Raw genomic sequence first — 14,391 nt, 5'->3', positions numbered from 1 at the left:
TGTTTTTAGTTATCCTAAGTAGTTTATCCTTTTTTTCCTCATATCCTATCACTACCCTATACAATCATGGGCGATAAGTCCATTTGTGATTTTTCTGCAACCTCGGCTGCTAGTGTAGCCACTAGACCCAATGTTATCAATGGGGACGCTAACTTTGAGCTTAAGCTAGCATTAATTACGATGGTTCAAGCTAATGTATTTTGTGGGAAAGCCAACGTGGATGCAAATGCTCAACTCCAACATTTCTTGGAGATTTGTAGCACATTCACTATTAAGGGAGTGAGACAAGAGGCTATACGTCTTTGCCTTTTCCCCTTCTCTTTGTTCGGAAAGGCTAAGCAATGGTTTACTCTAATTGCAATGCTATAGATACCTAGGATAAGTGTTCCAACGCTTTCGTAGTTAAGTTTTTTCCCATGGGTAACACTAATGCTATACGCAATAAGATCTCTAGTTTTCAACAACTAGCAAATGAATCGATTCCTAAAACCTAGGAACGAATGCAAGAGTACATCTTTGCATGCCCACACCATGGCATGGAAGACTGGTTTTTTATCTAGAACTTCTACCATGGATTAGTGTCGTTAGATAGGAGCCATTTAGATGTTGTCGCTGCTGGTGCATTCTTTTTGCTAAGTGTTGCAGATACAAAGACACTAATCGAGAAGATGGTCTCCAACCAATGATGGAGCAATGATCGACTCCAACCCCGTAAATGAGGTATGCATTCAATTAAAGAAATTTACATGCTTGTAGCTAAGATGGATCTACTCGCGAAGCGAGTGGAACATTATGAGAAGGAGAGTGCCCAAGAGACACTCAAAGCCATGGATTCCCACATGACTTACGAAGTCTGTGGAGATGTTGGACATTCGGGCAATTCTTGTCCTAAAACCCAAGAGGACCTCAACTTTGTCAACACCGACAACGGGTTCTGTCCACAACATCAAGGCTGGAATCAGCGCTCCAACAACCAGGGAGGTAACAATTATTACTCTTCTTCTCATTTGAATAATCAAGGTAATAATAGTTACACTTTCTTGAAAGATCTTGTTTATAGCAATGGTAGAATGACTGATAGTATAAATAAAAAGTTGCATGCTCATGACAAGATGTTGGAAAACATAAATGCTAAATTGCATGAATTTTTTCTATCTTAAAGAATCAACTTAGTTTTAATAAGATGATAGAAACCCAATTAGCTCAAATTACTGCTACTATCCCGTCCTATGAAAAAGATAGAATTCTTGGCTAACTTGAGGGAACAATGGAGATAGCCAACCTTTTTACTGCAAAGTATGGCTACGCTTTAAATTCTTGGGTTCCTAATTATTAGATTCCCCATTTACCATTAAGAAAGGTGATCCCGGTTCCCCTGTGATTACCTGCTCCATTGGAACTCATACCTTCCATAATGCTCTATGTGATTTAGGCTCTAGTGTTAACATAATGTCAAAAGAAACATGTGACAAATTGTTCTACACTACCTTAGCACCAACCTTAGTTTATGTGCAATTAGTTGATCAATATACCCGTTATCACGACGGAGTAGCCACTGATTTATTAGTTAAAGTTAGGAGTGCCTATATTCTTATAGATTTTATGATCTTAGACATGGGTAACGCCAAGGATACACCTTTAATCCTTGGTCATCCTTTCCTTAATACTACAAATGCCTACATATATGTGGCTTCTGGGCAAATCCAATTTCACTTTGCTAGAAGAAAAGAAATATTTGCTTTTGCCTCTGGACAACCCATCTTTGATGAGAAACAGGAAAAGACGAAGCATCCGAACAAAATCTAGATGAAGAAACCAAAGATAGTTGAAGAGCCCGAGAAACCTGTCAAGAAGAAGAATAGAAAGAGATGGCGTAAAAAGAAAGATCTGTCCTCAAACTCGTCATCCCGTGAACCTAACAAGGCCTCTGAGGTGGAACAAGCGGAAACACCTCCGCCCAAGGACGAATGACCTTGAGCCCAATAAAAAGGTAAGTTTTCTATTCCTTACATTTATTTACCGCATTTTGTTAGTTGCATTTCATTTCCAATAAATTTACTTTACATTGCATGATAGGTTAGTTGCATTTAGCTCCTCTATGTTAATAAATAAAGTTTTGTAGTAGCTAATTCCTGATAGGATAGATATGCATTTAAAGCAACATATATAAAAAAAATATTTAATAATAATAACTAAAATTTAGTAGCATCCCTACTGAGTAAGTTATCTAGTAGTTATAGGTTTAGCTAGTTATTCATGCATTCTAGTAGTATTAGTTAGTCAATAAAGAAAAGAATCAAAAGAGCCGCCAGAAGACATTCCAACCTATGCAAAAGGTAAGCTTGGGGGAAATGTCTCTCCCCGCTCAAGTATGAAAATCTTAAACTCTCTCTTTACATTCATGTTTGCTTTATCTTTCAATATTCATGATCATAGAATGTAGAGAGGAGTGCCTTTAAATTATTTCAAGAGAAACTCTGCTCTAATAAAATGATGATAAATTATTTGGAGATGACAAATAGTTGCTCTGTGATACTTTGCAAAAGCTTGTGATACAACCTTATACTTCTTAAGTTTTGAGCATGATAAACTTAGAGTTCATCTTAAGTTGAATGCTTTTGTGGGTTGCAAATGCTAGAACCAAGAATAGGCTTTTGTGAGATATGTTGTGTGCCATGATTAGAGTAAATCTTTGAACCTATCTGTGGAATGGTAAAGACAACCTAGAGTTTTGTTTTGCAAAATGCTGAACTCGCTTGCTAGAAGTTCCTCAATGGTGATAAATTCCTACCAGAGCCAAATAAATATCCACTCATACATGATAAAGCCACCATAAAAGCTACTTGTTTGTTTTGAGCTTTTTCAAGCCTTGTTGATTGGAGTAGAGAAACTTTTCATACTTTTTTATCAAGATCACATACACCCACATATTTATGCTATTCCTACACTGGGGATATGCATCGATATATGCATTCCATTTATTATTGCTCTATGAGAATCAAAGTTACCTCTCTATGTTGTCTTACATCAAAAGAGAGGCATGGGCTACAGAAAAAAAATGAGAGAGAATAAAAGAGCAAAAAGCTCTAGTGTTCACAAAAAGAGAAAGAGAGTGAGAAAAAGAAAGTAGCCATGCCTCTCAAAAAGAAGCTAGAGAAGGGAAACTTCTCAAAGGAGTACCACTTCAACCAAATATACCACACACATGCACATCTTGATCAATTTGTATGATGTGTTGCTCCTATGATCCAAGTGTTTGACTTAGCAATAGATTCAATTCAAGTAAGCTATGCTTTTATCCCTACCTTGAGCTCCACATAAGCTTTAGCATAGAAATTAAGGTTAAAATTCATAGCCTTGGTGAGGATTTCAAACACCATTGAGTGACTTGAGTGTACCATCCAAGGAACTTAGGCAAGTTTTCTTTTCAAATCATGTGAAAACCTCCAGGAAGTTTGAGCTAAACCAAAGTAGGCAAAAAGTATCTATCTAGCTACACATTCTTGCAACTACTTGTACCAAGGTGAAGGCCATAAGCTCCACATTGCTAAGACTGATGGTTAAATTTCTAAGTGCTAACATGTTTAACTCAAGAGATAGTATTTGTTTGTATACAAGTCTTTGCAGGGTGTTACATAGTAGCAACTCTAGATCCAACAACCTATTCCATGCTAAACCCGCATCTTTGCTGAGGATAGTAAAGGGGTAGCAAGGGGGAGATTGTTGATGGTCACAAACACCTGTTTTGACCATCAACATTCCACACAAAAGCATGGTAAAGTGAGGTAAATCATCATCACATGTGAAGAATTATGTTTCAATTTGACCTAGTTCCACTTGTGCTTGTAGAATTATTTGTAGGCAGGAAATATGGCAAATTTTGGCTAAAATGGTGACAAACATGGACCAAGGAAGCAAGTGGACATGGCAGGGCCACCTGGGCCCATAGGCCAGCGCTGTCCGGTGCCACCTAGGCACCGCCCGGCCCCACCTAGTGCCAACTTGGCATGTTGCCACATCACCGATCCATGGAGCTCTTCCACAGCTAATAGGAAGTGTTGATCTAAGTCAGTTTCAACTGATGGTCATGATGGAGAGGCCATGGGTCCATGGGCCCATTGTCATAAACTTGGAGCTTCACCAACTGACTTACTGGCCAAGTTTCACCACGTGTTGTCTTCGCAACCGCCTTGGAGTAACCAGCGCCCTTGGATGCAAAGGCAATGCATCCAAGGGTAGGGCAGCATCCCCTAGCCATCATCCAATACCCCCCTATGGCCACCGACCTCCCTACTATCTACAAGTAACCCTCCCCTCACTTTAAACTATAAATAGTGGGTGTGGAGCTCGGTGGAAGGATGCCCCATTCATTTCAAAGCTCTTCAAGCTTCTATTAGCCTTCTAGCTTATCATTAGCTATTGAGTGGTAGTCTAGTAGTGGAGTAGAGCAAGAGCGGAACTTCTTGGAGTCCGAAAGAGTCTTCTGGGTCCGGTATAGCTCCTTTGTAATTCTTTCATTTCTGCATTACTTTATTTAGTATTTATTTCAGTACTTTACTCTAGTATTGCTTGCTTTACTTTAAGTACTTAGTCACTAGTGTTCATCAATAGTGAGCTTAAATGCTTATTGTTTGGCATTAGTAGCATAGGCTAGCTTATCATTAGTTGTCTTTCGTTGGTACTAGTTCCATCGTCTGGTTAGGGTGCTTTGATCTCATTTCATCAGAGCTCAGATCGAAGTAGTAAGTTTATAGATTAAGTGTGGTGCTTAGGCTATAGATTACCTGTGGATATGGCTTGGCCTCTAGATAGATTGTGGTAGGTGGCAAGTGGTGATAGCCTTATTCATCCTCTGTAGTCCACCATGATAGGTCTAGTTATTAAATCATAGGGCTCATGGTAGACCTTGTCTATTTAACTCTCCTAGTTGGTAGGCGAGTTGTGCCCCAAAGTACTATCGCATTTCTCCGAGTTATTTGTTTACCCTTAGTTACTAGAAAGATATATCACTCGCTCTCCCACCTAGCTATCTCTGGTTAGCTTGTATTTAGTAGTTAGTTTAGGTAGTTCACACCCATACTTCACTATCATTCACCTACCTAGGATCAACTTAAGACCTACCTTTAACAAATCCTACTCCTATACAAATTCTAGCCTTCTGCCTTCTTGTGGGAAAATTATAAAATCGACACTCGGTACACACTGAGCGAAGTGCCATGTGATAGTTTTGTGTGCTTGCAGAATCCTCCAATAGTCATTAAGAAGTATCAATAGCGTGTGGTGTGGTGTAGAGCCCTAAAGGCTCAGCCTTGGGCTCACCCAAGTGGGGAGAACGCGATGACGTTCATGACACGCATGCACTATGATGAGCAAAGGTGTGACAGTGGGGCTCACCATAGTGGCAAGGAAGATAGGATAGCAGTGCAGGGCAAGTCATGGCCGTGGCCAGTCAGGGCAGTGTAGGCAGAACCACGATGAAGACGAAGATGAGCGGGTGTCGTCCTTGGCTCCAGCGGCCACGGGCAGTACTCTAGTGACCTCGGCTCCTCTCCTTCCTCCTCCTCCTTCCAGGGCTTAGGCATAGGTGGCTAGGGGTGCCATGGAGTTGCGGTAGGGTATGGGAGTGTCGCTAGGGCACCGGGGCCGCTTATATAACCACTCGCAGCTAAGGTGATGGTGGTGAATAGTACAAAGGGATGGAGGGGGTATGTGTACAATGATCGGGGCTCCTAGGCTAGGGTTTTGGGGTGCGTGGGGTGGTTGCACGGGTGCTGGCACTCCCAATTCGAATGGCATATGGTCAAGGCAAGGACGGTGTGGTGTCATGGTGTGGGGCCATGGTGGTGAACGTCATGCGCGGTGTGTTGTGGGTTGGGGGAGGCACGGATGCTATGTATCATGGATGTGGCACCCATCTATGCATCAGTGCCCAATGGCCTAGGGGTGGATGGCTACGAGCGTACAAGGACCGCACGGGATTCCCTGTGACAGTGCTCTACCACCATGCAAAAGTAGAGGAGGGTGAGGGGTAGGTGATGACAAGGGGACCCCACCGATCAGAGGCAGTGGGCGAAGGTAGGGTGCGGGTGTGGTGCTGGGCCAGCTGTGCTGCTCGCTAGGTTGACGCGTGCATGGGCATTGGTGAGGAGCTAGGCCATGGTGCTGCTGTGGCGGCTAGGCTGCTGCGGCTGCTTCCCGCCCTCCCTTTTTCCTTTTCTATTTTCTAATTTTCATCCCCAACTCCATTCTATGGTTTTTATACTTGTATATGTGTATCCAATACTTGTGTACAAGTCTTGGTGGGTCCTCTAGGTCCACTAAGGTCCACATTTGGCCTAGAGCCTTGGAAGCACACACACATCAAGTTGAATTAAAAGAAGTTGGTCACAATTTTATTAGCAGGCATGAATCCAAAAAGAAGCAACTCATGTTGTTAATTTAAATGCATATGCTCAAACATTCTATCTTGGATTCTACTTGGGTAACTGTGGAGGTGGTTCACTAGTATGCACACTCATCATGCATGGGTTTTGTTGGAAAAACATTATGTTGTGTTTTTTGGTTATCTAAAAACTTGGGTTGTTATAGAGCCACTCCAAGAGAATGGCATAGGTTCATCCACCTGCGACCACACACCCCGGGCCATAAATGGCTTACGCCCGAGGCCCTGCTCCTCAAGACTCGAAGGAAAACCAAAAACCAACATCACGAACCTTCATGAAATCATGGAAAAATACTGCAGAACCAAGACCAATTTTAGAATGAAATCTAAAGCTTAGAGAGCTCAGTCTCGACTGCCTTTGAGGCCAATGCAAAGGCCACCCCACCTTCATAGTGAACCAATCAACGTCGATGCCATCGATAGCGTACCCTCACCGAGTCAAAAGCAGCAACAGCTCTAGAGGCCACAACAAACCCCTACCAATTCACCCCTCTCCCTAATTCTTTTGTGGGTGATGGATAATGCAGAAGAGGCCATAGTTAGAAATAGATTTTTAAGTTTCCAAATTCACCATACCCCCTCTTAGGTGTCATGGTCTTGATAGCATGAGAAAGTCATCTTAATGCAATACTCAAGAGTTGTCTTACCCTCATAGGTCAAGTTTTTAAGGGAAGCTAACAGCATCGGACAATATAGGCCAGTTTGCTTGTTAAATGTGGACAACAAATGATTTTCTAAGGTTTTAACCAACTGACTAATACCTATTGCAAAAAGGATTTGTTGGATGAATTAGCTCTAGCAATGCCTAGCAACATGATCACGTAGATGGAATCAGATGGTAGCACACAAGACACTAGGATTTATACTGGTTCAGGCCGTGGTATGTGTAAAACCCTAGTCTAGTTGGTGCTACTACTCTTCTTGTATTCGTATGCTTGGTTATAGGGGCAGTTGCTCCTAGCAACCTAGTAGATTGGAATGAGAGATGGATCCTTATCGCAAGGTCCCTACCCACCTTTATATTGGTAGATGGGTTAGGTTTACAATGAGGGCGATCAGACTAACATATTGGATTCCTAGTTTGTTACATGGAATGCACAACCGATTGATCCTAGCTATCATCAAGATACGTCTATCTTGGATATTCTCGGCTTGTCCTTGTCATCACATTGACCGACCGCCTCGGCCTTCATGGGCCTTCTCCTTGATGGCTTCTAGGCTGATAGCTAGACGTTGTTGTATATACGAGCAATGCAGGTACCTCTGGCTCATATATCCGAAAGTAGCCCCCATAGTGACAAGCTAGCTAGTAACCTAGCCCTCAGGTTGGCATAGACCCCTATAGGTTTCGAGTACTGTGAGTACCAACGAGTTGTTCCTCTATTGTCGGTAGTTGCGCATGTTACTCTTCAAGCTGGTACCAAGTAGAACGAGTGAGCATCCATGTCCAATTGAATAGGGGCAATAGGAACAAGCCCGACCATCATGGGCATGTCATAAAACTCTTTTTCTAGATTTTTGTAGCTCATACTTTGGTTACAGCCCTTGGCCAACCATTTTCTAGTTTCCCAAAAGGGGTGCACATCCACCAAAATAAGATACTTCAAGCTCATCTAGGTACTTAGGAGATTTATGTGACACCGAGTGTTAGAGGTTTTAGGATTATACTGGTGACCCTCCTGAATACCCCCTGACTCTAGAGGTGGTAGGGTCGGTAACAAAAGAATTGCTACTACTTACGCCTATAGACAGAGGGGTGTGAACCGGGACGAGTACTCGATCTAAGTGTCAGATCACTCGCCTACATCGGTTCAGGTGACTATTCATTGGATTTGGGCCATTGGGCCCCACAACCTTAGTGATTACGTGGATGGGTTCCTTCTTAGCAAAGCTGAGGTGTTAGTTTTGGTGGCCCATCTCCCCATGCATGTTTCTCGAAGGCCATGCCTCTTAGAGATCGTGGGGACATGGCCTAACCTTAACTCCCACAGTTGCTCAGAGAGGTCATAGGGATTCCATTAGTCATGAGAATCCCATGCCTATAAAAATAGAGGAAGAGAAGGGGAGTCAGTACGCTTGCATTGTAGCTTTTCACACTCACCTTTTCTTGTTCGCCATATCATCCCCCTTTCTGCCAGATCCCTAACCGCCATTCATGGCTGGGGAGAAGCGCCCTAGGGAAGAGCCAAAGGAGGGACCCACTGAGTAACACACGTTCTAGGGTCCTCAGATTCTTCGCAAGGGCCTGTTGGGATTTGAGTAAGTGTGAATCTACCCTTGGATCTATTTCTTGAGGGATTCTGATACATCACTTGGTGCAGCGCTATTTCGATGGCGCTCTTAATGTTGTGGCCTGCCACGGCCCAAAATACGACCAGGCAAGGTCTGCTGCTCATGACTAGACTTAGACAGGGTCTGGTCCTCACTTCACTCACCTCTGCACTCAGCTACACCACAAATGGACCTAGTTGAAAGCCCTAGTTTTATTTTGGTGAATTGATGAAACCCATTTGGACTAACCCTATGCTCTAAGTGTGAAATTGAGATAGGTTGGTCCAAGCCAAGTGATGGAGCAATTGAAGTCCAAGGTGATGGTTTTGGACATGTGATGATGATCAAGCTCTGGACTTGGAAAAGAAGAAAGAGAAAAACAAAATGGGCTTATGGCAAAGGTATATGTGATAGGGCCATTTTGTTTTGGTGATCAAGACACTTAGTGAGTGTAATCACATTTAGGATAGATAGACGTACTATTAAGAGGGGTGAAACTTGTCATGAAATGCGGTTATCAAAGTGCCACTAGATGTTCTAATTCATTGCATATACATTTATATTCTAGTGAGTGCTAACACCCTTGGGAATTAGTCTAGAATGTTGCTAACTCACGTACACAAGTGTTGGAATACTTGGAGTTAGCACACATGCACAAGGGTGAAGAGATTGCACTTGAAGAGAAGAGAAATAGGGGCGTTGGACCTTAGCTCAAGAGGTGTTGGACCCTGCTTGCCAGACTCCGATGGCTAACCCTATCTTAGGCGCACAAACTCAGGAGCGTTAGACCCTGGGGTTCGGTGGTGTTGGATGGATCGCATGCACTATTCCTCAGCATGGGAAAAAGGCATGGCTCATGTAGGCCTAACATGTGGAGGCATCAGACCCCTGCCTCGGTCCGAGTCAAAAACACGGTTTTGCACCTCTCGGCATAAAAATGGAGGGTGTCTGAAAGCTCTAGTTTGGTTTTGGTGAATTGATGAAACCCATTTGGACTAACCCTATGCTCTAAGTGTAAAATTGAGATAGGTTGGTCCAAGCCAAGCATTGGAGCAAATGGATGATGATCATGATGATGGTGATGGCCATAGTGATGATCAAGTGCTCAAAGCTTGGAAAAGAAGAAAGAGAAAAACAAAATCTCTCTTCTGCGGCAAATGCGGTGCAAGCAAAGGCTATTGCAGATATCCCTGTAGTGTGTGATTTTCTAGATGTTTTCCCCAATGATTTGCCAGGATTGCCCCTGGATCGAGATGTGGAGTTCAAGATAGAGTTGCTACCTGGTATGGCGCCCATATCTAGAAGACCTTATAGAATGCCTCCCAACGAACTAGCCAAACTTAAGACCCAATTGAATGAACTTCTAAAGAAAGGCCTTATCCATCTTAGTTCATCTCCGTGGGGGTGTCCGCCTATCTTTATGAAGAAGAAGGATCACTCACTATGCATGTGTGTAGATTATAGGCCTTTGAATGCAGTCACAATCAACAATAAGTACCCTCTACCACGCATAGATATCTTATGTGATCAGTTGTCTAAAGCAAAAGTCTTTTCCAAGATTGATTTGAGATCTGGTTATCATCAAATCAAAATCCGACCTGAGGTTATTCCAAAAACTGCATTCTCTACAAGATACGATCTTTATGAGTATCTTGTTATGTCTTTTGGATTGACCAATGCCCCCACACACTTCATGTATTTGATGAATTCGGTGTTTATGCCTGAGTTGGGCAAATTTGTGGTGGTATTTATAGGTGATATCTTGGTCTATTCTGAGAATGAAGAAGATCACGCTAAACATTTGCATGCGGTTCTCACTAGATTGCGTGAACACAAGCTTTATGCAAAGTTCAGCAAGTGTGAATTCTAGCTTTGTGAGGTACCTTTTCTCAGGCATGTGTTGTCTGATGGTGGAATTATGGTGGATCCCACCAAGGTGCAAGAAGTGTTGGACTAGAAGCCTCCAATCTCGGTGCACGAGGTTCAAAGTTTTCTAGGGTTGGCTGGCTATTATCGTTGCTTCATCCTAGATTTCTCTAAAATAGCCAAGCCTATGACTCGGTTGCTGCAAAAAGACATGAGGTTTGTCTGGACTCTCGAGTGTGATGCAGCTTTTCACACCCTGCGAACCCTTCTAAATTCGGCTCCGATTTTGGTGCAACCGAACATCGAGAAACCTTTTGATGTGTTTTATGATGCATCAGGCATAGGTTTAGGAGGTGTTCTTATGCAGGAAGGCTGAGTCATTCTTATACCTCTCGCTAACTTCAGAAGCATGAGGTGAATTATCATACGTATGACTTAGAACTTGCTGCAGTTGTTCATGCTTTGAAGGTTTGGAGACATTACTTGCTTGGCAATGTGTGCCACATCTACACTGATCATAAAAGTCTTAAGTACATCTTGACTCAACCTGAGTTGAATATGTGTCAGAGAAGATGGCTCGAGTTGATCAAGGATTATAACCTCCAAGTGCACTATCATCCAGGCAAGGCAAACATCATTGCGGATGCCTTAAGCAAAAAATCTCATTGCCACTCTTTGATTGAAAGTGACTTCCATTTGTCACATCTACATCTTGTAGTCCTTTACAACATCACTATCAGTTGTACTCTACAGAGTCAAATTATTGAGCTACAGAAGATAGATCTAGGTGTGTTCCACATCAAGCGCAAGATGAAAGAGCAAGAAACCAAGCATTTTCGGGTAGATGAGAATGACGTGTTATGGTTCAAGGATAGGTTAGTGGTCCTGAATGTAACACCTCGAGTGTTAGCCTTGCATAACTTGACTTGCATAACATGAGCATGATCATCACGCATTCATAAACAAGCATTTACAATTGAAACATTTGATTGAAACATTTGCAACATTTACTTGTTATCGCATGTTTCATTATCATATGCAATCTTTCTCGTTATTTCATGTCTCCATGTGTATCTACACATGATCATGAATGAAAACATGTGCTTGGTAGAAGTGAGTCACAAAAACATGTAACCACACTTGGGTTAGCAATTAGAACATTGTTCATGAAAGTCACTTTCCTTAATCAAGCCTTTAAGGCATGTTTCATGTGTTTGCCCTAACTAGCTCTATGAGTGACTACTACATAAAATGATTGAGTGACCTTGCAAATTGCTTAAACATGCTTAGGATATCATTATGAACAACTTTGGTATTTAGGGCTAGGGCTAAATTGGTCATTTAGTCATGGTTTGAGTAAGTATCATCATTTCAAAGTGACATGTTTGACTAAAGTTGAACTAGGTGTTAGAGACCTTGCATGGAGGAGATCACTAAAGCAAAGTTGTAGTGTTTGACATAAGGAACAACTTTTATTTTTTGGTCATGGACTGATTCAGCTCATAACATGTTTGAAATTGGATCACAAAAATCAGTAAAACACTCATTGCAACGCTTAACAAATTTTTCTAAGTCAAGTTCACTGACAGCCTGACAAACCAATCTTTGTGATGATATAACTCGAGTTTAGTTGAGAGTTGGCACATGATCCCTTAACAAACGTTGTAGCTGGTACATAGGGCTATGATTTTTGTTCAGATCGTTTGCACTTTGGAGCTTCGGTTTAACAGTTAATTCATCGTCAAAACGCGTCGTCAGGCTCGGCTTTGATTCTCTGAATCGACTGAACGAAGCCATTCAGTGGCTGACACCGGCAGGCTTCGCACGCCGCGTGGCGCGGGAAACGGCCGCGCATCACCGCCGGTCTATCCGCGCAGGCCACGACACGCCTGGGCGCACCTTCAACTCCCCCGCACCCGCCCGCACTCAGCCACGCCTCCGTTTTCACATTTCCGCCTCCTCCTTCGCCTGTGCGAGCACCGCCGCAGCAGCCGCTGAGCTCCTGTAGCTCCACCGTCGCCATAGCCCGCGTAAACTCGCACTGAGCCGCCTTTTCGTCACCACCGCAGCACCACCAACTCCCCAGAAACCTACCGCGTCCAACAGTGCTCACTGTTCAAGCTCGGTAAGCCCCAGCACCGTGCAACGCCTCGCCAGAGCTCCTCCGCCACCCTCCGTCGTCGTGGCCAGGCCCAACCCGACCACCGCAGGCCACGATAGCACGAGCAATAGCTTCCTTATAGTCCACTGATGCTTGTCCACGTGTTAATTTGAGTCACCATGGCTTCCACCGGCATACCGCCGTCGTCCCGCCTCGCCGTTCCGCCATTGCCGCCGCCGTCATCACTGGCGTCGACGATAGGGCGTGGTTCATTAGGTGCGCTAGGTCGAGTAGGTCACGCCGTGATGATGTTACCGTCGGCAAGCTCGCCGTCGACGAGCTTTGGCCGTGTCCGTCGAGCAGCGCCGCCATGCTCTGCTATGTCTCGCTAACCAGTGGGTCCCGCGTGTCAGCGACTCCATGTTTCAAATCCAGTTCAGTTTGAATGCAGATTCACATGTGTTTTGTTATTTTTGTATCTTCAGTTTGGTAGCTCCTAAATTTGTGAAATAAATTTTGTAGTGCTCATTAGGAAGTGCAGTATTTAGGAAAAATATGTTCTTGACTTGTATAGTAGAGATTTTTGGAGAATTAAATAGGGATTTGAAATGTGCTTTTGAATGCATTCAAATTTGTTTATTTTATATCTAGAGTTCCTGTGCTCCAAAAATTATGAAATTTTTGTGGTAAGCTAGTCTTAACATATATGAGCTCTGGTAAAAATTTTAAGACCAGTGCATGGGTAGATTTATAGTTATAGATTTTTCTTTTATGGATAGTCAATCCTTGCATGAATTTTCATAAATTAATTATGAGTCCAAAATTCATGAAATTTGTTGGAGGCAATCCTAGTACCATATGGATGTTAAGAAAAATAGGAAATCTGTTTCTTGACACTTTTCAATAGGATTTTCCATTTATGCTATTTCAAGCCTTGCTTCCTTGTCATTTTTGCATAGGATGTTCTACTTGGTAAAATGACATGAAATTTTTATAGTAGTCCTTTGATAGCATTAGTAAGACACTGTAAATTTTTGAGAATTTATGAAGTATATCTGATATATGTTTATTATTTAACCTAGATATCTAAATAAAATAATAAAGGCAATTTAATAAATAGTTTGGGCTTCATTATTATATTATCTTAAATGTATTTGGTATGCTTAAACTGTTGGTAGATTCTATGTTGTCAAATTTTGAATGATTACATGAAGTAGAAGTATTATTACTTTATATTGCATATTAAATAGTTTCCGGACTGATTCTAGAGTGTGATGAGTTGCATATTGAAACTGATGTGTACTGTAAAAATGGTTAATAACAAAGTTGTAGAGAATTTGATAAGCTTTCCAGAAAGTCCAAGATCACTGTTTTTGGATTAGTAGAACTCCAGTTATGAGTGAAACAAGTAGCTACTATTTGTGGCATAGTCGATGCATTGTAGAAGTAGTTAAGTAATAATCGAGAAGAGATATGCACCTACTCAATCAACATGATGCACTTGTTAACATATATGCATTCGTAATACTTATGTCATACTCATGCATCTAGGATCGGAGGAAGAGATCACGTTGCTGGAATTCGAAGAAGCAGAGGAAGGGAATCTGCAGGAGGATCCACAAGCCGTAGCTCCCGAAGGCGTGGAGCAGAACCCTAAAGAGCTTCCGGAGTGTCCTGACCACCGCCCTACTTCCTTTCTGCGAGGCAAGCC

At 42.6% G+C, this 14,391-nt stretch overlaps 1 non-coding gene across 1 annotated transcript; it reads right to left on the bottom strand.

Annotated features, from left to right (window-relative positions):
• Positions 1–434: 434 nt before the first annotated feature.
• LOC136484475 (small nucleolar RNA R71) lies at positions 435–538 on the bottom strand. Its single transcript, XR_010765994.1, has one exon. It is a non-coding gene; the product is annotated as a small nucleolar RNA R71 (small nucleolar RNA).
• Positions 539–14,391: the final 13,853 nt, after the last annotated feature.

Source organism: Miscanthus floridulus, chromosome 9 (assembly GCF_019320115.1).
Source record: "Miscanthus floridulus cultivar M001 chromosome 9, ASM1932011v1, whole genome shotgun sequence".
NCBI classification, from domain to species: Eukaryota; Viridiplantae; Streptophyta; class Magnoliopsida; order Poales; family Poaceae; genus Miscanthus; species Miscanthus floridulus.
Note: the sequence above shows the minus strand (reverse complement) of the source record. Positions and strands in the feature narration are given on the sequence as shown.